The following is a 22660-nucleotide window of genomic DNA, read 5'->3' as shown; positions in this document are numbered from 1 at the left end:
CAAGTTTGTCTTAGGAGAAGGATACACATTGCCTACGGTCGATCAAGCGCTGGGCTCATTTGCCTGTGCAGAATACTTTTCCAAATTGGACGCAAATTCCGGCTTTCATCAGATGCGACTTAGCAAGGCCTCAGAAAAGCTCACCACGGTCATTACGCCGTTTGGGCGGTACTGTTTCACTAGGTTGCAGTTTGGGATTACATCAGCTCCAGAGTACTTTAAAAAAATGACGTCTGAAATCCTGACAGGCCGTCCTGGCGTCATTAACCTAACGGACAATATTTTCATATGTGGCAACAACAATGCCGATGTACTTAATGCAATTATCTACTGTTACCCGCTCTTCGTAATTCGCTTTTCTTATTTTTCTACAATGACTGGTGTGATTGCACATTGGTGATCCCTTTCATTTTTTTTTTTTTTGGCCAGAGGTTGAGCCCATGCAGCATGCTGTTTGACTATCTTTGAAAAATGTATATTTGTATCCCCTCTGTAATTACGCCTTGACGGTGCTGCAGCAAATGCGGATAAATAAATAAATAAATAAATAAATAAATAAATAAATAAATAAATAAATACAAGCGCAACATGCATCTAGATAATTGAACGTCTTAGCTAAGTTGGCCCATCTTACGTTGCCCTAAACAAAGCAAACGGTATATTCGGTGTTCGAAGCATAGGCTTTCTCGACCACTTAATAAGCCAGGGAGGGAGACAGCCGGATCCGGGCCAAACTCAGAGCCATTAAGGAGCGGAAGCCACCCTCTAATATATCGTAATTACACAGCGTTCATGGTATGGCCAACACCCTCGGCCGTTTTTTGCCGAACTTGGCGCGAACCACTGCTCTGGTACGGCCGTAGAGACAGACAATAGACCACATTTTTCATGTACAGAGTTTGCATATGATTATGGCTTTGGCCACGTCAATACTATCCCTACACATCCTAAGGATAATGGTGAAGGAGAACGTATGATGCAAACAGTGAAGCGCCTCATTCTTAAATTCAAGGACCCGTACAATGCTCTGCTCGCCTACAAGGCGACACCGGACATTCTTGGCTCTAGTACGGCTGAAATTCACCTGGGCCTTTGTTATAGGACAATAGTTCCAATGCCGCTGGAGCTGCGTGGTCTTGTGCAGCCACCGCTACCTAAACCTGGAGTCAAAGGAAGTGTCAACGACAACTAACAAGCACAGTCCTGCAACAGGCGCCACATAATCCTGGAATTGAATAAAACTTTGAGCAGGTGATTTCGTTTGGGTAACGAACATGAATACCAGAGCAACGGTGCTAGGGACAGCCGCTACACCACGGTCGTACATAAGATGCACCCGCAAAGGAGTTAGGCTGCAGCTGAACCGACGAATGCTGAGCCACTTGCCAAAATGGGGGGAGGCCGAAGGCAGCTACGAGTTTCCAAATGAAAGCGACTCAGCCGAGTTGGTTTCAGCGCAAAGGGAGTCACCCGCTAACTTAACAGCTTCGTTGCCTTTAGCTTTAGGGGCTATGATTTCTTCTTCAGTACATTCTGCTGCAGTAACCGGGACCAAGTCTGGTAGAATAGTTAAACGATAAGTTCGCTACGGGATTGATCAATAAGGTTTTGTTCAAATTCGATTAGCACTAAGGTTTTTTTTTATTTTCACAATACGGCGGACATCTGTTCAAGCAGGAGGGGGCTACTGTAGCAAATACAAAAAAGCAAACATAAAAATATATACAAGGGATACAGTCAACAAGATACATCGAGTGAGTGGTTGTAACCATTGGGAGTTTCCAGGTAGGGTATTCTAATTATTGATTGTTTTCGGAAAAAATGAGTATTTAAAAAGCTTTGTTCGTGCAAAGATCGGTTTTAAATACTCGTTGTGTTTGTGGCGGGAAATTCTAGATGTGTCCTTTATAATATAGCCGCGCGATTGTATTTCTAGTTTCCCGTAATAAAGCTGGCAAAAGAAATCTTATCTGGCAGTTTTTCTTCGATCAGTTAGTATTTCCACGTTTGCGGTTTCCAGCATACTCGTTGGGGAATCACGTCGTTTGAAGAGATTATAAATAAAGCGCGTGGCTACCCTTTGAATTCTTTCTAGATTTTCAATACCTACGACTGTGTGAGGATCCCAAACGATACTCTAATATTGTATGAGACGTCTAACGTACGTTTTATAGGCTTTTAATCTAAATGAGGATGTGCACTCACCAAATTTAAACTTTATAAATCCGAACCTTTTTCGAGCTGCACAGGTTATATTGTGTATGTGAGGCACCCAGGATAGACGTGAAGTTAAAGTTATCCCCAAGTATTTGCAGCTTTCTGCTTTCCAAATCTTATTATCCTTCATTTTGTACAAGTATTCTAGCTTTCGTAACTTGCTTTTTGGGTTCTTGCTTTTCGTTCATGTGCGGGTGTTCGAAATGCTACGCGTCAAAGCTACTCCTATATTTTGCGAAAGTGGCGATGTGCTGGAATGTATTTCCGTGCGGCTGAAAGCACGCTCCCGGCCGGACGCGCGAATTCGTTGTGCCAGACGCACGTATGGAACCACGTACAGCTGCCGTCGCGCTGGTCCGAATTGCGCCAGACAATATATCGCGAAATGAAGACAAGTATGCAGCGGCGCTCAAATGTTGCGTTCGAGAGTATCGTAATCGTCGGTGAATTTTTTGTTATTTTTTTTTTCAGAAGCATGGCCTACCAGGCAAGACGGAAAAGAATCTTTGCTTGTGACGCAATTCCAGTTTATTTAGGGAGTATATTAGTTTAATGGCCATGACTGAAACCGCAACCATGGGCCCTAAAGTCCAACTACATAGCCAGCAGGCTACCAAGGCGGTACTCAGTGAAAGTGACCGAATCGCCTCTATTAACAGGGTCGATTCGCCAAAACAATAACCAACGACTCGAACGAAAACCACCACTGCAAAGAATACATGAGCCGATGTCGAGGGCAAGTAGGCCAATAACGTTTGGCATCGAAATACAGAAGGAAAGCTCGCCACCATTGAAAAACCCTATAATACTGACAAGGCCAAAGGAAGAGGGAGGGAGAGTTGGTTTGGAAAAGCAGTAAAGCAAAGTTTTCTTTTTTCTCGGTGAAGACGCTTCAGGTTAAATCATCTTGTCATAGTTGCTGTCTTGATCACTTTCTTGAACGTAGTTGCTGTCTTGATCACTGTCTTGAACGGCGCGTCAGTGGTGATGAAACACTACCATCGATATGCCATGCTTAGTGGGTGACACTATCTAGATCGTGAAGAGCACACACAAAGACGGCTGGGCGAGTCGGAAAGTGAAAATGCTGGTGGATAGTATGTGGATGCGAGCACACACTACCGCGGGACTCGACACCAAATGAGCCGAAGACCCATAGTGGTAAGTGGCGTAGTATAGTAATTCTCCACGGAAAAATATCTACGGTAACACAAAAGACTTGCTATTCGAGAATTGCTATTAACAGAATAATAGCGAGAATTAAGCTGGTTGCCTAAGGAGAAAAAACATAACCTAGGAATTCTTCGAGACAAGATCTGGAAATGCCTACACTACAAGAATAATGCTGACACAACTCAGCACTTACTAATGGAACGCGGATGAACTCACCGAGTGAGGCTTGTAGATAATGTTCACCTTCGAAAAGCGTTTGGATTCAAAGCAGACGGACGCGTCAAGCTGTCACCAGTCAAGATAAGCTAGAGACGTTTATATTATTGGTTGAAAAAAAAAACCTGCGAAGAGGGGGATACGACGGGATCCGTTACAAGCATAACATCCAACAAAAGGTACACAGATAATTTTAAAAAGCAATTGTGGAGTTGTATACAAAAATGGTCGGAAGAAAAAACATATGCTGCATACCTGGATAAATCAAGCAGGCTAAATATCTATTGGCAACGGCAAAGTAGGCAATCATGATGGCAAAGATGATGCCAGTGTAGTATCATTATCCTGACGTATTCCCAGGTGTCGGTTACCTGCTTTTGCCTACAAGTTTATGTCACTTCATTGCAGTAAAACTAATTGTTTTGAAACAAATTCAATGTTATAGATAGATCATGTTCTGCAGGCACATCAGTCTTTCACGTCTGTGATGAAGCCGTTTCTCAGTGCCGTTTAACTGAGTATCTCAAAATGTTGAGTGATGCTGCCGGTACAATGTATTTGGAATGTTAAATGGCGAATTTAAATGTTGCATCAGCCTGTGATGATAAACATAAACAAACAAGCATTAGGTTGATTTTAATACTGTTGTATGTCTTACCACTGTGTGTCAGTTCAAATACTGCACAGTGCTCGGAAGGGTCCCAGAAAATCAAGGTGTTGGCTGTGCCTGGTCCTCCTATTGGAGAAAAAAGTATTATAACCATTTGCATAACGACAATGCAGCATTTTTCGCGTTTCTAGCTGTTCTTTGCATTGTTACTGACTTATAGTCTTTGTGTGGTCCATGCCTTACAATTGATGACACCACAAACCCATTAGTTGTGGAAATTTTTTAAAACCCTTCGGAAGCCTGTGTCGTAAACTGGCTAACAGGGCCGCGATCGGGGATCACCGTCCGGAGCACGCGATTGGCTGCGACGTGTGAGATTTGCTTGGGCCACCGAACTTCATCAGCCGTGCGAAGTCGGCGCCACCTAGGTCAATCGCGCGCGGCGCTACCGAACGCGCGCTCCGAACAACGATCCTCGATCGCGTGCCAGCGGATGACCCAGTCATGCGACCTGAGAAGGTCAGCTTTCGGGATCATACGATGGAACCAATCAATTTAGTCCTATGATATTCTTCCTCGTAGGTGGCTTGGTGCTTGGCTTGCCTTGACTATTTAGGCAAACAAAATATTATGAAGCATTCACAAAGCAAAAGAAAGTCAGTTTCACCCGAAAGCGAATCTTTCGATTCCGATAGAAAAATAGTAGACATCTATGCGCATTAAGGATAGTAGTGTTATCGGCCGTATCAAATCATAAACGTTCGCTTATTAACAAATTAACAAGCATGCTAGCGCGTGCCCACATGCACAGATATACACAGCTGACTTGATGAGTGCGGACACTCGCTGTCAAAACGCTGTCGTGAGAAAGAGCTGCAGCAGCTGCGAGCAAATTGACCTTCGTGCTGCATTTCCTTCAGCGCAAACTAAGTGGCAAGAACATAGCGCACACAAAGGTGTCAGGGCTCCGCACATCTAAAGTCTATACTTCTAGCAGTTAGCTTGAAGAAAGGGCCCGCGCGGTCATCCTTAGCCAAGCCATACGCAGACGCCGTTGAAGCAATCCCCTTAGTGCCTTGCTCGCGGTGGAAGATGGGGCGCTTCTTGTCCACCTTCCTGCCTTGGGCGCGCGAGATCAAGCCACGATTCTCTCCACACCATCCCACGCTTTCACTCGCACCTACAGCATACGGCGTGCGGCCTTGATATTATCGCACATAATACGGAACATCACAGCGACGCAGGCACCTATGATGACGCCGCCAACGACATCGAACATGCATCTTTAGTGTCCATAAATTGCTGTTGCAGTAAAATCTGGCAGAACCCATCTCGTGATGACTGTCGACGGTAATGCGTTTAGCTCTAAATCAATATCATTTGCAATACGGCGGTAATGTAGCAACTCTACAAATCGGTACCGTCGAAACGAGTGATGTATGTGGCGTGTGTTGTGGCGTCACTCCTTTTCTTCGCTTTCCTAAGAACTTTCGGTACCTTGTACCGCAAAGCCTGCGCATGACCTCCTCCTAGATGCTAGGCGCACCGGCGCATGCGAACGGTTGGAAGAGAGTCATGCTATAACAGGGCTCCTCCCTTACGCTTCATTTAGGGCACGCTGCGCCAATAAGTGGCGCTGTCGAACAACCTGCGCCTGGCGTTCGGGACGAGAACCGTGGCGGGCCACTGCCTGACAAAGCTCAGAATTGTTTCCTCGCTTTCCGCATACCCAGTATCGCATAGTCAGTGACCCAGGTTGGTGAGAAGCACATTGAAGAGCGGAATTTAGCCATTGAATTCATGGTCAAGTCACTAAAGCGTTGGCCTGAAATACTTTGAAACACCCGACATAACCACTGCATTTGTACAGCAGCCGGACAAAATGTCGGGTTGCTTTCCTTATGGAACCTTGTGGCGTGCGCTCGATTCAGCTCAGCATCAGAGATATTGTATTAAGATCAGGAGTTGGGCTAGTTGGTTGGAGCTCATGTTTGAAATGAGATTGAAGCGCACATATGACAGACAGCAAAGTAGATGGGCAAGTGCGTCAATAAATTCACTTGAGTCAGGTGCCGCCCTTTCTGCTTCCCTATCGGTGCCCCCTCGTCTTATGTGCGCTTCAGTCTAATTTCAAACATGAATCAGAGATTTTCAAGGGAACTGTTTTGTAATGGCTGAGTGGCACATACTAATGGCACCTAGCTAGGTACCCAAGTTGGCGTGAAAGAGGTTCATAGAGGAGCGCACGCCTCAAGGCACATACCCTGTGACGGAAATTTGCATCATCATCATCACCATCATCATCATCAGCCTGGTTACGCCCACTGCAGGGCAAAGGCCTCTCCCATACTTCTCCAACAACCCCGGTCATGTACTACTTGTGGCCATGCCGTCCCTGCAAACCTTAATCTCATCCGCCCACCTGACTTTCTGCCGCCCCCTGCTACGCTTCCCTTCCCTTGGGATCCAGTCCGTAACCCTTAATGACCATCGGTTATCTTCCCTCCTCATTACATGTCCTGCCCATGCCCATTTCTTTTTCTTGATTTCAACTAAGATGTCATTAACTCGCGTTTGTTCCCTCACCCAATCTGCTCTTTTCTTATCCCTTAACGTTACACCTATCATTCTTCTTTCCATAGCTCGTTGCGTCGTCCTCAATTTGAGTAGAACCCTTCTCGTACGCCTCCAGGTTTCTGCCCCGTGGGTGAGTACTGGTAAGACACAGCTATTATATACTTTTCTCTTGAGGGATAATGGCAACCTGCTGTTCATGATCTGAGAATGGCTGCCAAACGCACCCCAGCCCATTCTTATTCTTCTGATTATTACAGTCTCATGATCAGGATCCGCCGTCACTACCTGCCCTAAGTAGATGTATTCCCTTACGACTTCCAGTGCCTCGCTGCCTATTGTAAATTGCTGTTCTCTCCCGAGACTGTTAAGCATTACTTTAGTTTTCTGCATATTAATTTTTAGACCCACTCTTCTGCTTTGCCTCTCCAGGTCAGTGAGCATGCATTGCAATTGGTCCCCTGAGTTACTAAGCAAGGCAATATCATCAGCGAATCGCAAGTTACTAAGGTATTCTCCATTAACTTTTATCCCCAATTCTTCCCAATCCAGGTCTGTGAATACCTCCTGTAAACACGCTGTGAATAGCATCGGAGATATCGTATGTCCCTGCCTGACGCCTTTCATTATTGGGATTTTGTTGCTTGCTTTATGGAGGACTACGGTGGCTGTGGAGCCGCTATAGATATCTTCCAGTATTTTTACATATGGCTCATCTACACCCTGATTCCGTAATGCCTCCATGACTGCTGAGGTTTCGACTGAATCAAACGCTTCCTCGTAATCAATGAAAGCTATATACAACGGTTGCTTATATTCTGCACATTTCTCTATCACTTGATTGATAGTGTGATGATAGTGTGATAGTCTAAGGTGTTCCTTTGCATGAAGCAGGTTAATTGAAGACGAGCGTGGACCGACTGACGCATATCCAGTGTTCCAAGTTGAATCTGAAGCGTTACCTTGAACAGCGGTGCCTACACAGTCCCGTATGTTCAGTGGGAAAGATGTTAGTTGATGAGCGGCACATATGCTCTGCCACATGCGCAGCGGCGCAATTTAGACCTACAGTTCATTTCAAAGCCTGCTCCCTCAGCGCAGTAGACCAATGAGTTACCCAATGGACGATGGACTATCCAGTGACCCTGGTAGGCGGGAAAACAATCAGATACATAGACGCCCAACCCCAGGAAAGTCCTTGAATTACCTTTAGAATGCAAATCGACCATAAAATAATGTAACAATTGAACAGCACGCTGCTTCACCATGATGCCGCAGTTCATTCGCCATCTGTGTTCGTTTTCCGTACTTCAATTTGACAGTTAATTACAGTGTTCTTTAATGCTCGGCTGTTTCCTTGCATAGCATTGGCACTGTCGTGTTAAAATTAAGTTATGAGGTTTTAGTTGCCCGAACCACTTTCCGTTCATGAAGCACGCCGTAGTGAAGGACTCCGGAAATTTCGACCACCTGGGTTTCTTTAACGTGCACCTAAATCTAAGTACCCGGGTGTTTTCGCTGTTTGCCTGCATCGCAATGCGGCCGCCGTGGCCGGGATTCGATCCCGCGAAGTCGTGCTCAGCAGCCGAACACCATAGCCAATGAGCAGCCATAGCGGTTAGTGTCGTGTTACAGAACCGTAAGTAAGATAATACCGCAAAGACTGAAGAGTGCGCATGCGTCATCTTAACCTTACCGAAAGAGTTTCCGCGCGGCATATTCGACTGTGTCTAGTATATACCTCATATGGTAACGCGCACACCTTACTTTACAAGCCGAACCAGATTAAAGGGGTTGGGACACCTAATTTGGAGGCTCTAAAAAGCATGTTGTAGGTTGCTTCCGTATGCAAGGACACCTAGAACGAGGTATTGGACGCTGCAAACATCTCAAAATAATTTTAATTCAGCTCCAAAAAGTCATTAAAAACTCCTCCTCGTAGTCAAGACCCATCGCTAGCGCGGCAGTTACTACGTCACAGAGGAGGAACGAAAATATTGACGTCCTAGCACACTAGCACAAAAACGTGACGTATGATGAGTAGCGATAAAATGCCGATTACGGAGCCTGATGAGCCGAGTGACCGAGCATAGCCTCCACTATGACCGAGCTACAGGCATATAGAAATCCTTTCTTAATGCAAAGAAGGGGTAAGGCGTGCAGGCACGGAGACAAGAGGAGATAAGGGGACAACACGAACGCCGCACGGCGGCCCGCGAACGGCAAACTGCGTGCGGCGAGTGGCCGTGCGGACGGGCCTTTACACGTTTGAGTGTAACACTAGCCGGCCGACTCCGAAAGGGACCAGGATATGCGGCGTTCGTGTTGTCTGCTTCTCTCCTCGCATAGTCGCATAGTTCGACAGCTCGGAGCGGTCTCTCGTTCGCTTGGCCTTTCTGAATGTGAGGGCCCGTCCACGTTACCGGCACGGAAACTCGCCGCACGCCGTTTGCGGGCCCCCGTGCAACGGCGGTTTTGCTCGCGAACGGCGAGAGTTCCCTGCCGTAGAGAGGACGGGCCCAGGACCCATTTGTGTGGCAGCCGTACAGCGAAGCGGCGAATCAGCGACCGAGGAGTGGTCACTCTGGCACGGACGGCTGCTTCACCGCCTCTGATCGTTCGGCACCGCCGATATCGTCGCTAGGCCTTTTCGGGTTCACTTCAAAGCTAAAGCTTACGGCGCATCGGAATGAATCACCGACTCTCACAAGCCGCAATATTTCCTTACCGTTGTTGTCGCTCTTCGCAATAATTATAATAATCGCGACATGCACTTCGAATCACCAGTTGTTGACCTCTGCTGGCAGAGCACGCGTATGCGCGAGCAGACGACGCAGCATAGTTTTACGTCACTATTTTTTGTGGCCCACGTGACCAAGCCATGTTGCGTTTCCTCCTCTGTGACCTCATAGCATCCCCTAGAGCCCAGAAACCGAAACCGAAATCGCTCGGTATAATAACGCTATTATGAAATTATTTATCGTATATATATGAATCCCGCTGTGTGTATCGTGCTCCCTGAAGCATGACGCAACGTTTGAATCAACAAACGCATGAACGAAAATTTTGATGTCTCCAACCCTTTAAGTCAATTCGTATCGTGAAACTGGCCTTGGTCAAAATGTGCGCGCCGTGCACATGGTTATGTCGATTATGTTTTTCACCAAGGTAGAGCCATGGGACAAGTTAATTTCAATTCACCTTCCGCGACAGCACTTTTGACCGAAGGAATCAAGTTGAGCTTAACTGGACTGAACTGACCTTCTGGCTGTGCCATTTGTAACGGGTCACTGATATACTCAGGCACAACGGAGAAAAAGATAAAACTAATAACTAAATAAATTAAAAGACCTGCAAGAAAGTACTTCAAAAAAGTGTCATCTTGTTGAGGACAGCTTAGCTGGAGATGGTGCAGATTTATCATTGCAAAAACTAACAATATTCTATTTATCTGCTTTCGTTAAATGTCGACAGCGGTAAAATTTATAAACACGCTGTCATTTTTTTACCTATTCTTTCAACGAGAAGACCAATCAAAGAAAAAAACGTGTCACGTGTTGTACAGAGTGTCACACGATGTCGCTACCGCCGTTGTTACTCTAGCCACGCTTACCGTAACCCGGCACTTCAGCAAAAATTTATACTTTTGTGCAGAAGACAAAGATTTGCAATATTTACAAAAATAAATAGTTGTGCTCGACGCGTAGTTGTTTTATATCGCAAGGCATCGATATAGCTATTATCGTCATTATCACGTTACTGTACGCAGGACAGAGCGCTGCAGAACAAAGACGTGCTTACGATCCTTTGGCAAACATATAGCCTTCGTATATAATTCCGCAAACATATTCGTACCAGGAAACAGCCTGATGAGGGGAAGAAAGCTATTCACTTTATTATCGAGTTTTCGCCAAGAGCCGCGTTAGTACTGCTGAACAAAAGCGCCAAATGGTCAAGAGGAGCGTTCGTGGCGCGTGCAAGCGCTAACGGCAATGCGTGCAAATCTACACCCATAAGCAGCACTATACGGACCACAGGGTCGCCGAAAACACATAATTTATTCGTAATTAACACACATAAGCCGAAACTGATGAGTGCACTAGAAAATTTGTTATGCCACGTTTGAACTGCAATCATTAATTTTGAGCTGCATTCACAGAAAGAAGAGAAAATGAGTTTTATCGCGCAATTCCTGGTCCGTATGTTGTGACTCATGGGTGTACTTCACAGCTGTGAATGTCTCATTGGCTGCAGGCGGTTACCCAGGTGAGGCGAAAGAAGTCAGCGTGAACTTAAATAAGTTCATTAAGCGCAATGATAATCATCGCAGCCTTGGGCTGAAACAGAAGTGACAAATTCAAAGGCTTAAGAACAACCGTAGATGTCCAATCGATCATGAATGAAAGATGTGCTCCGGGCCTGTCATCAGCATCATCATGAGCCTGGTTACGTCTGCTGCAGGGCAAAGGCCTCTCCCATACTTCTGCAAATACCCCGTTCATGTGCTAATTGTGGCCATGTTGTTCCTCCAAACTTCTTAATCTCATAGTCTCACCTAACTTTGTACCGCCCCTGCTACGTTTCCCTTACTTTGGAATCCAGTCCGTTACCTTTAATGACCATCGGTTATCTTCCCTCCTCATTACATGTCCTGCCCATGCCGATTTCGTTTTCTTGATTTCAACTAAGATGTCATTAACTCGCGTTTGTTCCGTCACCCAATCTGCTCTTTTCTTATCCCTTAACGTTACACCCATCATTCTTCTTTTCATAGCTCGTTGCGTCGTCCGAAACTTAAATAGAACCCTTTTCGTAAGCCTCCAGGTTTCTGCCCCGTAGTGAGTACAAGACACAGAAAGCTCTTATATACTTTTATTTTGAGGGTTAATGGCAACCTGCTGTTCATGATCCGGGAATGCCTGCCAAACGCACCCCAGCCCATTCTTATTCTTCTGGTTATTGCAGTCTCATGATCCGGATCCGCGGTAACTGTCTGCCATAAGTAGATGTACTCCCTTACGCCTTCCAGTGCCTCACTACCTATCGTAAACTTCTATTCTCTTTCGAGACTGTTAAAGAATAATTTAGCCTTCTGCAGATTAACTTTTAGACCCACCCTTCTGCTTTGCCTATCCAGATCAGTGAGCATGCATTGCAATTGGTCCCCTGTGTTACTAAGCAAGGCAATATCATCAGCGAATCGCAAGTTACTAACACATTCTCCACCAAATCTTAACCCTAATTCTTGCCAATCCATGTTTCTGAATACCTCCTGTAAACACGCTGTGAACAGCGTTGGATAGATCGTATCTCCTTTCTGACGCCCTTGTTTATTGGGATTTTTTTCCTTTCTTTATGGAGGACTAGGGTGGCTGTGAAGCCGCTATAGATATCTTTCACTATCTTTACATACGCTTCACCTACACCCTTATTCCGTAATGCATGCATGACTGCTGAGGTTCCGACTCATTGAAACGCATTCTCGTAATCAATGTAAGCAATATAAAAGGGTTGGCTATATTCCCCATATTTCTCAATCACCTGATTGATAGCATGAATATGGTCTATTGTTGAGTAGTCTTTACGAAATCCTGCCTGGTCCTTTGATTGACAGAAGTCTAAGGTATTCCTCATTCTATTTGCGATTCCGGTCCGCTCGAGGTAATGAGGCGTTATGTATACTGGGTGGCCAGTTTTTCAAGCACAATCTGCCCACCATCTTTCAACAAACCTGCTGTTACCTGACCTTCCCAGCTGCATTCCAACTTTGCGTAGCTCCCAAGGCTTTCTTTACTTCGTCCGGCGTTACTTTTGGGATGTCAAATTCCTCTAGACTAGTCTCTCCCCCATTATCATCGCTTGTGTCACTGGTACTGTATAAATCTCTGTAGAAATCCTCGGCCACTTGAACTATCTCATCGGTATTAGTAATGATATTGCCGGCTTTGTCTCTTAATGCATATATCTAATTATTGCCTATTCCTAGTTACTTCTATACTGCTTTTACGCTTCCTCCGTTCCTGAGAGCATGTTCTATTCAATCCATATTATACTTCCTTATGTCAGCTGTGTGACACTTGTTGATTAACTTGGAAAGTTCTGCCAGTTCTGCCAGTTCTATTCTAGCTGTAGGTTCAGAGGCTTTCATACATATCAGTTTCTTAATCAGATCTTTCGTCTCCTGAGATAGCTTACTGGTATCCTGTGTAAATTACCACCGACTTCTATTGCACACTCCTTAATGATGCCCATAAGGTTGTCCTTCATATCTTCGACACTCTGGTCCTCTTCCTGAGCTAAGGCCGTATACATGTTCTGTAGCTTGATCTCGAATTCTTCTATTTTCCCTCTTAAGGTTAACTCATTGATCCCGTTCTTATGTACCAATTTATTAAGTTCTTTCTCAAGTCTAGGCTAATTCGAGTTCTTACCATCCTATGGTCACTGCAGCGTACCTTGCCGAGGAAGTCCACATCATGTATGATGCCAGGGTTAGCGGAAAAATCAGGTCTAGTTCATTTCTAGTCTCACCATTCGGGCTCCTCCACGTCCACTTTCGGCTGTCCCACTTGCGGAAGGAAGTATTCATTATCCGCATAATTTTCCGTTCTGTAAGCTCTACTAATAACTCTCGCCTGCTACTCCTAGACCCTATGTAATATTCCACCACTGACTTGTCTCCCTGCCTACCCTGGCATTGAAGTCGCTCATGCGTATAGTGTATTTTGTTTTGACTTTACCCATCGGCGATTCCACGTATTCATAGAAGCTTTTGACTTCCCGGTCATCATTACTGGATGTAGGGGCGTAGACCTGCACGACCTTCAAGTTGTACCACTCATAAGGTTCAAAACAAAACCTGCCACCGTCTCGTTAATAGAGTTAATAGAGTTCCTGTATGTTACCAGTATGTACCAGTTCGTGTATGTTAATATATCCTTATTAATCAGGAATCCGACTCCTAGTTCTCGTCTCTGCGCTAAGCCCTGGTAGCACTGTATACGAATCTTTTGTCCTAACCTCACTGAGCCCTACTATATCCCATGTACGGCCCGCTAATTCCTCTAATAGCATTTCTGGACTCGCCTCACTAGGTAATGTTCAAGCGTTAAACGTTGCCAAAAGCACTTCTTGTTGGGCTAGTTGGTAGCTATTCATTATATTAGTATCCAGTATCTTTACTTCGGGCAAGAGCAAGGGAACTGGTTGAAGCCTATCCCATAGGCAAGAAAGGCATCTTGCGCTTGAGCGATACTTGGATATCATTATATAAGGCCGAGATGAGGCTTCTTGAGCGTGGTGCGTCATGAATGTTTGATTACATGCGGGTAAGAATGTTTGCTCTGTGCGCATGTGTTGACTACAGTATATATGTGCCTGCGTTCTGTAAATAAAACAGTTGCGAGTGGCGCCCTATCCCGTTTTCTTCTCTTGTGTGTCTGTTTAATTGGCGTCTTCATATTTTATAATGAAACGTTGCCAAGTTGAGATTCCAATGGCGGCCTATCCGGACCCATACATTCTTAGCACCCTCTGCTGCGTCACAGGTCTGACCGCCGCCGTGGTCATTTCGTTGCTTCATAGCTGCTGGGGACTGCGGGCCAGGGTTTCAATTGCTGTATTCATATAGGAAATGGTGGCCAAGTATTACGCAGGGTGGCCAATCCTGCTCTGGTGAGGGAGTGCGTTACCGGTTCTTGTCACCGGGATGAGGCAGGCCTGTTTATGCAATTTGATCAACACGCGGTTTTTTTTAATCCGGTGGAAAATTTCGCGGCACCGGGATTTGTTCCACGGTCCTCTTGCACACGAGGCGGATGCTTTCCCTCTACGCCACCGCTGCGCCAGTATGTTTGTGTAATTTGCGGATGTCTTTAAATTTGAAATCTTGAGTTCTGAAACGGTGGCAAAGCTACTCAACGTCATAAATATATGGATTGGCCTGGTTTGCTGGTGATGACGTGCCCATAGTGTAAGGGAAAAGGCGCACGCAGTCGAAAGCGTGCTGTTCATTCTATACGAGTAGCCAAGAATGTTCACACAGCAAGAGTTATACGCTAAAGTGTACAAACAAAATGCCCCAAATTGCCTATTCGCGCATATGCCCCGTGGTGTAGGCCCAGTTGCCCATATCCAATGGCAGAAGTTGTCTATTCGGACTCATAGCTAATGGCACGTGCCCAATGGCACACGTGCCCTTCACGATACGCTGCACGTTACGACTGCCTGCCCGCCAGCTAAAGACTGCACAAGCATATTCCACGAAATTTTATCTCCGACCACTCACACTGCAATGTGTTCTGAAGGAGAGGGAAGGGTCGCCTCCAAATAAAGCCGTGTTTACGAATGTGATACAGCGTTGACAAAAAACTACATAGTTAAGAGAAAAAAGGATAAAAGACACTGTCAGCGGTTCACAACCAAACAGAACATAATAGATTTGTACGCAGGATGGAAAGTCTGTAGCAGGGCTACTTATAACTGCAGCGGTATTGCATATGTTGAAACTACAAGAATTGAGAACTGGAGAACCAAAGTTCTTTGACAGAAAATCAACACCCATCTTAACAAATCTTTAAACAAGCGAATCACATTTGAATATAATAAAACAGCATGAAGAAGGCTCCGCCCATCCACACGATCCGCACCTACAACAGTACCTTTGTCACCACCAGTCGAGTTACAAAACACAATACGAATCCGACAACGTTCACAAAATTACGGATTGTAAAACCCCTCTGCCTTTCATGCCAAGGGGTCGTATCATTTTGTATATTACACGGAGCAACGAAAGCACAAAAGAAAGGACTGTCTGGTCGCCCTGTGCGGTAAGCACTTTAACCATCACTGAGCCTCGAGGATCAGCGTGAAGTGGACTGAAGCCTGCTCAGTCAACTGAGACCGTGCGTCGCCATCAACAATTCACACATGCCGTACAATCGAGAACAGTTGCAGATTAAACAGATATATACACACATCGTGGACCATAAATCAACTCAGCTAGGCGTTATATCTAGTCTCGTGCAATTTATTCAGCACGTATCACGTGAACGGCAGGCCCGTGAAGGTCGGAAGCTACTTCCCCACTTTATGCTGGCTGGTAAATCTGAAAAAGCATTCAGATTAAGTCCCACGGCTGAGTCTCAGACTCAAGGAATTCGACACTACTGTGGTCTGTAAGTTCCTACGGAAGTACTCTAATGCAGATGGTCTTTCCCGAACCCTCGTTGACGCGCCGCCACAAGATGAACAGGTCGACGGTAACTCTTTAGGAAGAATAAGCACAGGCAACTTCGCTGACACCAACAAAGGACCCGGAACTGTGAATGTTTTTCCGTTTTTGGAAGTCATTCTACCTGGTTCTCAGCATATCTAAGCGTGGGTTTTCCTTCTACTCGTTTCTAAACGGCATCCTCGCCAGGAAGAATTTCTCGCGATCCCACGCAAAATAACTTCATGCTGTGCCATCGGCACTGCGGCCGAAGGTTCTGCATGCCTTACCTGACGATTTGACCGCTGAGAACCATGGTTTCTCATGCACTCCTAAGGAGGCACCTGAAGTATTATTTGCCGTGCCTCTCCCCCGATGTCGTTAATTACGCTGACACGCTGAGAGAGTTTATTAATACAAACATTATTAGGCTCCACGTATTTCTGGCCCTCCACAACGACAACACCACATACTGAAGCCCCGTTATCTGAACTCAAGATAAGGCGCACATATGTCATGCAGAATTTTTTGGTGACTCCTAATGAACCTCCTATCTGTTGTAGATTGGTGAGAGGCTGACCGTCTTCCACGGCTTGCTGGAACGTCGTGAATCAGAAGCGAAGAGAAAAAAAAGTTTGCGACGAATAAGATAGGTCCTAATGCAATCGTTCAGCGAAGCTCTATACGTGTTTTAATTAGCGATAATGGTTGGCGTGGACAATCTGTCTCGTGCGGCATCTTGCAAACCGAGCGGAGTGTCACGCGACTGGTTCGCCAATCGGGAGATCAAGAGAGACTGTGCGTGGGTGACGACAGGGCAGGATTCCCAGCAGCCGTCGCAGACAGACCTCCGCTCATGGAGAGCTTTGTTTCCATATACGGTATCGGTGGCGTCATCGATGAGTATACGACGTGTGCTACTCTGGCGCCATCTCATAGCCATCGTCGCGGCAGAGCCCGTCTAGGGCGACACTATGCTTTTGTTCTCTCGATTTCCTCATACCCTCCTCCTCCGCCTTCCTGTTCGCCCTCTTTGCACCGGCGCCGTCTTTCATGCCCCGCTGCGCTCCGCATTCGGTATTTCATCCTTCGCTGTCCTAGTTCGATCGATTGCGAGGGACACCGAAGCTCGCCACAGGAACTGGCGCCAAAGAGCTGCGCTCTGGGAATCGCCAACAGGGTAGCAGGATTGCTAGTCCACTAAATCTCTCTGTCGATTATTCTACAAAATTGGGATGTGGCAGCTTTTTAGTATTTCCTTGCGATCCTTCAGGATTTTCTCCGAAATTTGGGCTTTTTTCGGCGCCGACAATCGGGAATAAGAGGATCGTCCAGGCTATCGGCTGCCTCAGCCGGTTAGCTCAACAAAAAACTCATCCGAAAGAGAGTGCGACTAAAGGTACGAATTAGGTTGTCTAAAAAAACTTTGCTACGACAATGTGACCTAGGAGTCCTCAAAACGGACAGAGGAACGGCTCTGACAGTGGAAGATGGTGAAGCGATAATTCATTAAAACCAGAGAAGTTTTGGGGGGACAACTGCCTGTCATGTACAGATAAACCACCTTACGCTGCCCTTAAGTGAAACTCGTGCCGATTTGTTGAAAATCTGCGCCAACGTCGAGAACAAGACATCTGACGACGTTCTCTAGTGCGTAACTTTCAATTGCAACACGGTAGGGCAAAATCAACTTAGGTGACGGCAGTAAAGTAGGCTTAAAGAAGAGCCCAGCCGCTACGCTTTACCTGATGCTGCTGAACGTAAGCGACGAAGACTCGTTGTCGCCACCAAACTTCTGCGTGCCCAGGAATCCACACAATAACTAGGAAACGACCGAGAACCAACAGTAAAATATGGGATAATTCTATTTCGAATACGAGTTCAAGGCGAAGTACTGTGAAAAGCTACTCAAACACTATTTTGGGCCGTAGAAGCTACCTCCACGTCTTGGCCAACAGGACTTTCAGGTCATAGCAGGCGGTGGTACGTTACCTGAGACGACGTACTGCAAGAGCTAAAATTGTCCTCGTAGTGCTTCTCCAGATATTGTACTCAAGCTAACAAAGTTGGAAAAAGTTTATTTTTACATTATTTGTCAGTTGTTTAAGCGTTCTTTTGCGTTCGCGTTCTGTTGGCCGAATCTGAAAGATGACATTTTTAATGTGAGGCATTATCACGGGCACATTTTTTTTCTTCGGGACTGTCATCATTCTTAATATAAAAAAAATATGGGGTGTTACGTGCCGAGACCATTTTCTGATTATGAGGCGCGCCGTAGTGGAGGACTCCGGAAATTTAGACCACTTGGAGTTATTTAACGTGCATCTAAATTTATGTACACGGGTGTTTTCGCCTTTCGCCCGCATCTCATTCCTAATTAGAGTGTTACTGATACATATATGTCGGTTTGCATTGAACGCATGTACTTATATATATATATATTTTAACACTGTCACGGCTTCTGCAGAAAAAAACATGTTCTGTATTCTTATTTCGCCTGTGACAAAAATGCTTATGTACAGCTTATAATATAGGCAAGCTCCTTTTAAATCTTTAAGGAAGGAAGATCGTAGTGTCTATAGCAGAGGACACAACTTACCGGTATATCAGATTTTGAAGCGAGATGACTGTGTTCGACACTATCATTGTGCTTTGAGAGTTGCGTACTTTTATGTGCACTAATTCGTCCAATGTAGAGCTATATTTGTTTCCCATAGTTTTTGCACTGCCTGCTTTTGACTGTCACTACAGCATGACAAAAGCATCAGGCCTAACTGCACACATAAACCAAGGGGCGACTGTCGTCAACGGCGAAAACATGCTAGCGAAGTGCGAGAATGGAGTTTACCTTGCCTTGCACTAACATACATTATTGGTCCATGACTTCCTTTTCCACCATTTGTCAGTCTTGCAAAATATCTCCTGTGTTGCCTGAAATAAACATTGGTGGGTGAGTGAACAAAGCTAGTCTGCATGCTGTATGATTGCTAGTTAACTTAAACGTGATTACACAGGATGATGTCTGACAACAAATTTGTATAGTATGTTCCTGTATTTGACACCACTTCTTTAGAACGTGCAAGTAGCGGTGGTGGTTCTATGCTAATGGCGGCTCTCTTCACATTACTATGCAGCAATTCCTCAACGCTTCATAGTACCGCTTATATCTTGAAACGGCAACTTAACCTTCTGCTGTCATCCATTTACTAACGTCTTCGAAACGCCGAAACGTCATTTGTTGCAGGATTACACGGAGGCCTAAATTCGCTTGTCGACACGCATGTAATTGCTCTAATTGCGTTACTCGTAGGTATAATATTTCTGGAATTACACGGGTCCATTCTTAGTGAAAAAATGGCCAAATGCAACATTGACAGTGACTTCGCCAACTCCTGTTTAGCGTTCGGACTGACACTTCTTTGAAAGCAAAAAGTAGAACAAGATATTCCTTTCAGCATCCTCTACCTTTCACGGACATGGCTCCCCATGAATGTGTTATCCATTTAATGTCTTACCGGGCTGAGTGATCACAAAGTGAAAGACACCAGCATAATGTTTTATTTACCAAGTTCAAGAAGGCAAATGAAGCAAGAATTGTTTATGACAATGGATATTGAATGTTAACTACCAATACCTTATTTTAATTTGCTCTGGTCTCGCTTTGTCTACACACATAGGCAACATAACAAATGAAGATCATCACATAGTCTGTTTCCTTCGCCGTAATAACAAATTAGCGCTGCAATGTGTTAAACTTGCACCTTACTGCACCTTGATCAGACACAAACTGAAATACTCATTTGCTCCTTCGAATCCCTGACATTATAAACATATTTGTACATTTTAACCCGTGCAGAGCCAAGCAGTAGATTTATCTACTGTGACTATTCATTATACTGTAGTTCGTCCAAACTAAAAGCACAAGTCAATCTCTCCAGCATTGTTCACACCAGAGTCTCACACGGCTTTCTCTCCACCGCAAAGTATTCCACGCATCACCTCTCACAGATATTATTCTATGACATGCGTGCCAATGAAGCCGCTCCAGCCACGACAAAACCGTATATCCATCTGAAGCCGGCGCTGTTTCCAGTGCCGTCCGACTTGCGTCATACGACCATTTGGGACACACGGTGAGACAAGCGCGTGTAGCGTTGACTCACCTAATAACCGTCGTCGGCTCACCTAATAACTACCCTCTAAATAGCACTTACCTGCGCCTACAATATGAGAACAAACCTGTTTGCAGAACGCTTGTTGGTGTTACGTAGACGACGGCAACAAAAAAACGTCCGCACGTGGGGCAAATTTCGCGGCGTGCCATCCGCAGATTACCGCCGCAGAAACCGCCCAATGGTGGGAGCGGCCGAATGAGCGGCCCACCGTGCTAGCCATCCGACTCCAGACCGATATCAAACGCCTATATCTGTCGATGCAATCAATGTCTGCGCAAATAAGCCTTTATGAAAAGAATATACACCTAATTTTCTCGGAGCCATTCGTAGCTATCAGCCAACATGCCAGCAACACGAGCCACTTCGTAAAAACTATTGCGTCTACGGATGCACTTAGATTACGCACGGACCACCTTAGATTACAAATCGCTCCTTTAGGGAGCCGGTGGCTTGATGGCTGATGTAAAAAATCAGAGGACACCTAAGCACTTCTTATGAGTTGGCAATAGGAAAACATGAATATCAAATTAAACGCTGCTGAGAGGTACTCCGAGTTGCGAACTCCTCGCGGGCATGCGACCGTTTTGAGACTCTTGGCCAACACCTCCTAGATAGCGCAATGATGGATAATTTCGAGCGGTGGCATCATGCTACCTTGTCTGACTGCCATATAATCTGATGGGTGCGCTCTTGAGTAAGCCCAATGCCTCATAAAAAGTCACGCTGCACTCAAAGTACAGCGCAACTTCAAGCGGCCTCCAACTTGCTAATCGTCATGTGATTGTGATAATCACAGAAAAATAGCACCGTGTTCTAAAATGACCGACACATTGGTTGTCTTCAATCCAGTTCTTTACCTTCTCAAGCGTGTAGCCATAGTTTTTATTAAATATTCAACATACATAAAACTTGGAATCTGTTTTCTGCAAGGCGTTTACAGCGGCAAGATGGCAAATACTCATTTCACTGTTACAACAAAGCAAATAATGTTGCTTACAACTCACCAAGTTCCTTGAACCTCGTAGTGTTGGAGCACAAAGTAGCTACTGTTGAATGGCCGTATTTCCTCATATACGCATTCGTGCTTAATATGATGAGTGTAATGTGGATGAGTTGTACAACGGATCCAGATTTTCTGATGGGTCGTCACTACCTACAGAATAATGAATAAAATACACCTACAAGGTTTTGCAGATAGTATGTACTGTGTCCTTTTGCGTAACTTGGTTTAAAAGCGTGTCCGGATTATTAACTTGGTTTATTCGGTGTCCGACAAAAATACCAAAATGCCATTCTCTGCTTGAATATTATAATCTAGCTCATAGTCTACATTCATCACAGTGTAATAAAGGAATGGTTAGCGGCTACAACTTCGATGTGCCTCCAAGCTCTGTCGGACTAGACGACCCCTTCTACTAATTCGAAGGCAGTGGTACAACTATGGCAATCTTGTTAGTATGCAAAATTGCTGGAGCCCGTTGTCCTGATTAAAACCAACATGTGCTTGGTAATGAGATACTGGACCTTTCGTTACTTGTTAACATTACTGAATGGTCCTGCTTCCAGTCTACTATTGCCGTCTTCATGCCCTGCGCCACTATGCTTGGCGGAACCTCGATGGTCAGCGCTGTCGATTCGCTATTGCACATCACATCTTGTAGTGGATTTATTCCGTGTCTTACATCGTATGACACGTCCTCTACATCAACGGTGTAACATATATGGCGCCGGTTCCAACTTTCATATCCTCAACCGCCCGTGGGCATTTCAAGCGTTCCTGTAAGCGTGCTAGGGGCGCAGGGATTTTCTGATATTACGCAGACTAATAGAGACGTTTTTAATTGTGCCAATCTGTGCAGATCAGCACATGTTTACAAAGCGTGTATAATCAACACATTTTATGTGTTTTATCGCATCGGCACGTGACGAAAACAAAGGCATGCGCGTTAACGGAGCACTCTCTAATGAATGTGTACAATGGCATTGTTATTCTTCTGTTTACAGCGAAGCTGTATATGCCTAGGCGAAACACTAGCGGTCCGACCACATAAAGCTTCCGGGCGAAGGAGCGGCGCGCAATGACATCACTATTGGGTCGCTTCTCTCTCGCAGCAGAACGAGAGCGTAACAGTCTCTCTACGACTTCGCGATGGGACGGCCACGCGTCGTTCATTCTCCCGAGAAGCAGCTGGCCTACGAACAACAGCGCCGGGAGCAGGAGCAGGAGAGATGTCGGCATCGCGCCAACGCCTCATCAGAAGATCGGGCCCGCATTGCGGAGGCGCAAGTAGAAATGTCGGGCAGATCCGGTGGCTCTGGCCGAGCTAGCTCGTGAAGCGGAGCTAAAGCGGCAACGTTGCGTCGCTGACGCCGCGGCCGAGCAAGATCGCCAGCGCGGTCGTCGGGACCATAGTTCGGGGTTCAACAACGTGTTTATTTGCTTAATTAAATGCTTAATTAAATGGCATGCGTGGCTATGATGTG

At 45.6% G+C, this 22660-nt stretch overlaps 1 long non-coding RNA gene across 2 annotated transcripts in view; it reads right to left on the bottom strand.

Moving 5' to 3' along the window:
* Positions 1-22660, bottom strand: part of LOC142589060 (uncharacterized) — a 72181-nt gene that overhangs the window by 4339 nt on the left and 45182 nt on the right. The window contains exons 1-3 of one of the 2 annotated variants that reach the window (XR_012829805.1): positions 21181-21325; positions 18850-18932; positions 4265-4342 (exon numbers count right to left, since the gene is read on the bottom strand). This is a non-coding gene — a long non-coding RNA (uncharacterized LOC142589060). Of the gene's footprint in view, positions 1-4264; positions 4343-18849; positions 18933-21180; positions 21326-22660 lie in introns of those variants that run through there. The other variant, XR_012829804.1, reaches the window with a different exon arrangement.

Source organism: Dermacentor variabilis, chromosome 7, assembly GCF_050947875.1.
Source record: "Dermacentor variabilis isolate Ectoservices chromosome 7, ASM5094787v1, whole genome shotgun sequence".
Taxonomy (NCBI): domain Eukaryota; kingdom Metazoa; phylum Arthropoda; class Arachnida; order Ixodida; family Ixodidae; genus Dermacentor; species Dermacentor variabilis.
The sequence above is the reverse complement of the archived record's forward strand: the minus strand, read 5'-3'. Positions and strand labels throughout refer to the sequence as shown.